We start from the raw sequence: 6,000 nt of genomic DNA on the forward strand, positions 1-6,000 counted from the left end.
CTTTAAAATCGTTGCAGATGGTTTTGGAGTAATTGGTTCTTGGCTTTACATTTTCTTTTCCCGGGGAGGTGAGAGCCATCGATGGACTGGGGTTTTCTGGTGTCATCTCTGATGTCATCTTGGGCCCTATTACACTTGCCGTATCTGAGCTCACCCTTAAGAATTCTGTGTGGTCCCTGCCCACGGTTGTTTCTGGAGCCGTTGTTTGTATGCTTCGGACCTTTGGGCTGTTTGCAGATTCTTGGGTGGGTTTATCCGGGGTGACTCCCTTGAGGGTAGTTGTTTGTTCTGCGGCACTGTTTATGACGGGGGATTTTTTGTTTTCAGCTTTTTTAAAGATAGGGAAGAGTTCCTGGTGGGCGATGTTGGAGTTTTTCCCTAGTTTATTTCTGGCTTTGCGCTGGCGTTTACGCTCTCTTTTGCTGCATGGTAAAGCTGGCCCCGGATGGGCCGCCGCTGTTAAGTCTCTTTGAGAAATGGGGATGTAAGTTTGCACAGGCTCGAGATGATCTTGCCTGGAAGTGGGTCCAGTTGGTGGCGATGGCGGGCCGTTTCCTGCCGTTGGGTTTGATTTTGAGTGGATGCTCTGAGTGTGACCGTTCAGCTTCAATTGGCCAGTGGTTGTTCCTGTGTTTGGGGCCTCACCTTCTTTTAGGTTTATGTTCTGCTTAGCAGAAGGTTCAATAGATTTGAAGTGGTCTTGCTGTGAGGGCGATGGCAGTTCAGTAGGAACGTTTCCTCCTCTTAGCAACTTTACTTCCCTTATGACTGTGGTTAGGCATTCTGGGAGCAAAGAAAGAGAATCTATAATTGGGGAACAACAGCAGGTTGATTCGGCAAGGTTCGTGGAGGCTTGCGCCCGTAAAATTAGGGCATTGAGTTTATCTAATTTACTGTCAATCCCAGACGTGAATAGGGCCAGGGTATTTAATAGGTCAACCTGCACCTCAAGTTTTATTGAATGGTAATTGAGTGCGTTAACTGTTTGCTGCAGGGTTTGTAAAAGTTGTGGCCAAGCACTGGCCCCGGTGTTTACTTCAATGTTTTGTTTTTCGTTTGGGACCGGGCTGGACCTGGGTGAATTCTCAGACGTCTTGAAAAAAACAGACAGGTCCGTCATAAGCTGATCACTCTGGGCGGGCAATGCTGGCTGGCTTTGCTGTGTATCCTTTGTGTGTCCAGGTGGCGAGAAAATCATGTACGGGGGGCTCAAAGCTAGTGGTACTGTTGTGAAGATTGTTGTTTGTGAGATTGGGGATTGTTGACTGCTGTTGGGGTACTCGGGGTTGGCTTGCCTGTGAATTTGTGCCGTCGTTATTTGATGACGGGAGGCCACAAGAGGCGTTGTTGTGGCCGCTGCATTAGTTGTCGTCAGTTGAGGTGGCATTGCTTGGGCCTCAGTTGGGCACATAGTGTTCTCCAGTTGGATTTGTGGCTCTTGAGAGGGCAAGCGGGCCTCTACTGGAGACACTGGAAGCTTGTCCAATGGGAGGTGGTCAAGTTGAAAGTTTTTGCTATTTTGGTCGTTACAGGAGGACCCAAATATGTAAACCTCTGATGGCTCAATTGCCTTCGTGGTATCAGGTGCCCAATGCTGCGCCAGGACCAAGTTATGCGACCCGGATCGGGCCAAGTTAATCGAGCCTAGTTGCGCCAGAGGAATGGTGGTTGATGCCTCCGAAGACTGCGCTCTCGGTTGAGGCGATTCTGCGCACTTAGATGGCGTTTTTTTGAAGAAGTCCCGGATGCTTAGCGGTTTTTGTATATTTAAAATGTGGCTGGCATTGGCCGAGACCTCTGCGACGTCGGGTTGTGTGGCTTTCCTTCTTTTGGGTGCTGTATACTTTCTCACTTTTCCTGATCTCATTGTCATTGTCCCCGAAGGCTTTGGGCTAGGGCTCTCGGCCCAACACCAGTGGTACTTTGTCACGGCCTTATTGCAGCAGCAATTTTCCAGTTATAGCTTCAGTTTTTCTGGGTTCTAGGATTGTGTGCAGGTTTTAAACGTTGAGTGCTAGTTGTTAGGCGTTAGAGCGTCTGTGTTGGTGTATGGCACCCACCTGCTCACCACAGCCAATCTCTGACAACAAGCTCTCTTTTACGTAATACGGCTGTTATGGCTGTTGTAGGACTGTTTAACCGGGTGTATAATGGAGCCCAGACAGAGCTCAATCCAGCTGGCGCTCCTCTGTATTTCTGCACGTCTGCAGCCTTTGCAGCCTCTGCAGTCTCTGATGTCTCTGAGATCCAGAGGTCTCGCAGTGTTTTGCCTCCTCTGCCAGATCTCGACTTCCAGGACACAACCGCAGCACCTCTGCCCCCCCACACCTCACCCTCACCTTGCCCCTCCTCGCCCGACCACCCTCCTCTGCCACCGCCCTGCTCAAAGTCTTGCAGTGGCTGCTACTGGGGGCGTGGGGTGAGAGACTGGGGTGGTGAATGAAGGGCAGGGGGCTGGGGTCAAGAAGAGATGGTGATGGACTGCAACCGTGCCCCCCCCTCCCCAGGCCACAAGCCACAGCCACAGGAGGGGCTTCAGGAGTCACAAGGGAGGTCACAAAGATGAGTCCAAGAAAGGGTGCTGCACGTACCACAGCAACCCCGAAGTCTGCTTTGCAGTCCTCTGCAGTCTCCACAGTCCTGTAACACACCTGCCGCTAATGACGGCGGGGATTAGGACAGTGGGAGCGGGTTCAAGAGCAGGAGCGGGAGCGACAGAAGCAAAGCGTCTTCCTCGCCGGGGCAGCCTCTATGCGCCTCTATGCACCTTGATGCGCCTCCATGTGCCTCCTGCTGTGATCCCGCTGCAATTCGCGGGTTACCCGACTCCTGGCTTCCCTCAGCACAACTGCAGAGCACACCTGCAGAGCCGCAATTCAATTAAATTCAAACACTGCTCCAGCTGCGGTTCGTTACTTCTACCGCGGCTCTTGGTTCGAGGCTCGTGGTATCAAAGGTGGTATCAAGGGTGGCCCTCCCGCTACCCGCTACCTTTTCATCGCCGCTGCTGCTCAGCTCGGGGAGGAGGGCTGAAGGGGCCTGCGGCTGGGACAGTGCCTGCCTCCTCCTTGCTTCCTCGCTTCACCTGCCGCCGCCGCCGCCGCCGCCGCCTTGCTTCCTCAGCTAGCCTCGACTGCTGAATGCACGGGACACAGGATGCAGGCGAAAAAACGATGGGAATAGTCATTCCTGACCATTGCTGGAGTTGTGTCGTGCTTACGACTTTACTTCAACACTGCATTGCCTCTCCGACAAAGGATGCGTCACACATCTGTCTATCCTTGCGCCACGGTGCACCGCATTGTAAATGCGGCGCATCCATGGTGGCGCAAGGTTAGTTTTTCTGTCACGCAAAGTAGCTGTCGCATCTCTGCTAATACGCAGAGATGCGCCAGTTCTTGTAAGTCTGGCCCCTGATCTTTACATGGAGTAATGAGCAGAAATGCTTTACATCACCTCGTTTTATGATGTTTCTATGTGTGCTGAATTATGCAGCACATATAAAAACAACAAAACGCCATGCATGATTGTTTATGTGCAGAAAGGTATCCCTTTCTACACATAAGCAATCAGTCCCCCATAGCAGTCACCTTTGCACTATGCTCTTCAAATTAACGGCCTCATTTATGAGGTTTTGGCGCTTAGGGCAGCGCCGCAAAAAATCTTAATGCACTGCCCTGAGTCAAAAGAAAAGGACCAGCAGAATCAGTAATCTATGAGATACCTGCATTCCTGTCCTTTTCCCTGCGCTGCTGCACAATGGGCTGCCATGTGCTAACGCAAGCACCCTTGCACCATGGTGCAAGGGTGCCTGCATTGCAGGGATGACTGTTTTTGTGCAGGAAGAGACACCTTCCTGCACAAAAACAATTACGAGAAGCGTTTTTCCTCTATGTGTGCTGAAGAATGCAGCACACATAGAAAAAGGAAAAGCGAGAAGAAATTAAGGTATTTCTCCTCTTTGCGTCTCGATTACACCTCCACTAGGAGGTGTAGCCTTTTGACGTATTCCCAGGTTTATTAATTCTTGTAAGTCAATACCATGGGTGTTACGTGGGAACACCACTGTAATGCCCATGGCACGCCTTCTTATTGCAGGGTGAAGCAACACAGCAACTTTAGCTGCGTTGCCTCAGTCCATATCTACTAGGCCATGATAAAATCCACGTAGGGTGGCTTTAAATGACCTTGTGGATATGGCCCTGCAGTGTGAGCTGCCGGACCGTCACCGAAAGTGAATTTCCGGCAGCTAACAGGAGCTTGTAAATATGCCCCTGAGTGTCTTGACCCTCAGTAGACACAGACATTTCAATATATAATGAAACAAGTGTTGTAGAATGCACCATTAATCCAATTTCTGACAGATGTTCTGCTGGACATGTCATTTATCTGCCCCTCCCTAGCAGAATTGTCTTCAAACACACACATACAACACAGGCGTCACCAGTCAGGTGACCCTGTCAATACAAGCATTGGTAATGCATCTGTTTGGACTGTGTGATGAATTTAATGCTGTTTTCTTCACTCATCGCTAGGGACAAAGAAAGGACCTCCCTGACAAGTAACACGGGAGTGGAGAGGATGTGGTGCAGTGGCCAGAGCTGCTGACTCGAGAGCTGGTGATCCCTGTTTGCGTCTCAGCAGCGCAACATCCTATGATTCTGGGCAAATCACTTTCTCCAGATGCTATATATATACTTTCTAAGACGAAAAAGCAGAAAAGAGGGTGACTTTCTGAAAAAAGAGTGGCACCAAAGCAGATGTTAAAAGTATTTTGGCCACGGAAACTGATAAGAGAAGCAGACAAGGAACAAGCCTTTGTAAATGCAGTAAACATGATATAACCAATAGATTGGAGGAAAAGTAAGTGGCAAGCACAGAAGCCAGGAAAGAGAGGCTAGGGATGAAAGGCCCTTTTTAAGGTTATAATATAAACAATAGATTTCACAAGCACAGCTGTGCAGGTGGAACCTAAAAAGTACCAGGTGCTCTAACTTGTGGTCAGTTAGGTAAGTACCCATGTCACTAGTGTCACTGTTTCTTCAACGAGTGGCCCCAGGGCCCACTACTTTACACTCTACAAGTCTGTTTTGTTTAACTTTAAGCTTGTTGTAATCATTTATATATGCCTGGAAAGACATTTTCTCACAAAGCATTCTATTGAGCAGCAAATCTAGAATGGAAGTTACATGGACTAAAAAAATCCAGGCTTTCAAAATAAGGTAAAATTGTGCAAGATCGGCAAACAAGGACGAGACCGACTGTTTTCGTTTGTGTTTACAAAATCAACTGGCAACATCTCCCATTTATTAACATAGTTAGCAATATATACAAAACAAATTTCAATGCATACCGCGCTTCTTAATGAAAAGAATATAATAACATTTAATTAATGCAATATGACTATTCAGCAATCCATTTCATTTTAGATAAGAACAAAAGTTTTTATCCAGATCTTTCATTAACCATGAATATGTAGCTCCTCTTTAAGAGGAACCTTCTAGACAAATAGTAAAGAGCTAAATTCTTAACATGTAAAGTTGTAATTTGACGCCGTAGGACTAAGTAACACCTACTTTTATTATGGTCATAATTTATATATTCACTTTGATTAAAATGGGAAGGAGTGAAAGATCTGAGAGTACTAACAGAAGTTAAAATTGACAATTTACCTCAGAAAACTAAAGAAAAGAAGTTGATGGCATTGCACAGAAAATATGCAAATATAAGTACTACGACCACGCCCTGCTTGAGATCTGTCATCAACAAGCCAAACACCAATCTGGCGTACATGCTCCAAGGTGTAATGTATGCCGGGTGGGCGTTCCGTCGCAAGGAAGCCTCGTAAAAGTGACACAGTAAAATCTACAAAATTTCACTGAGTCTCTTTTATGACACCACTGCGTCACAACGTTGCGCCTGCTTGAAGCAGGTGTAAGGAGTGACGCAGCATGATGGGAATAGTCATTCCTGACCATTGCTGGAGTTGTGTCGTGCTTA

General features: G+C 47.8%; 1 pseudogene; it reads right to left on the reverse strand.

Annotated features, from left to right (window-relative positions):
• Positions 1–5,474: 5,474 nt before the first annotated feature.
• LOC147747019 (U7 small nuclear RNA) lies at positions 5,475–5,529 on the reverse strand (annotated as a pseudogene).
• Between the last annotated feature and the right edge of the window lie 471 nt (positions 5,530–6,000).

Source organism: Lissotriton vulgaris, chromosome 1_1, assembly GCF_964263255.1.
Source record: "Lissotriton vulgaris chromosome 1_1, aLisVul1.2, whole genome shotgun sequence".
In the NCBI taxonomy this organism is placed as follows: Eukaryota; Metazoa; Chordata; class Amphibia; order Caudata; family Salamandridae; genus Lissotriton; species Lissotriton vulgaris.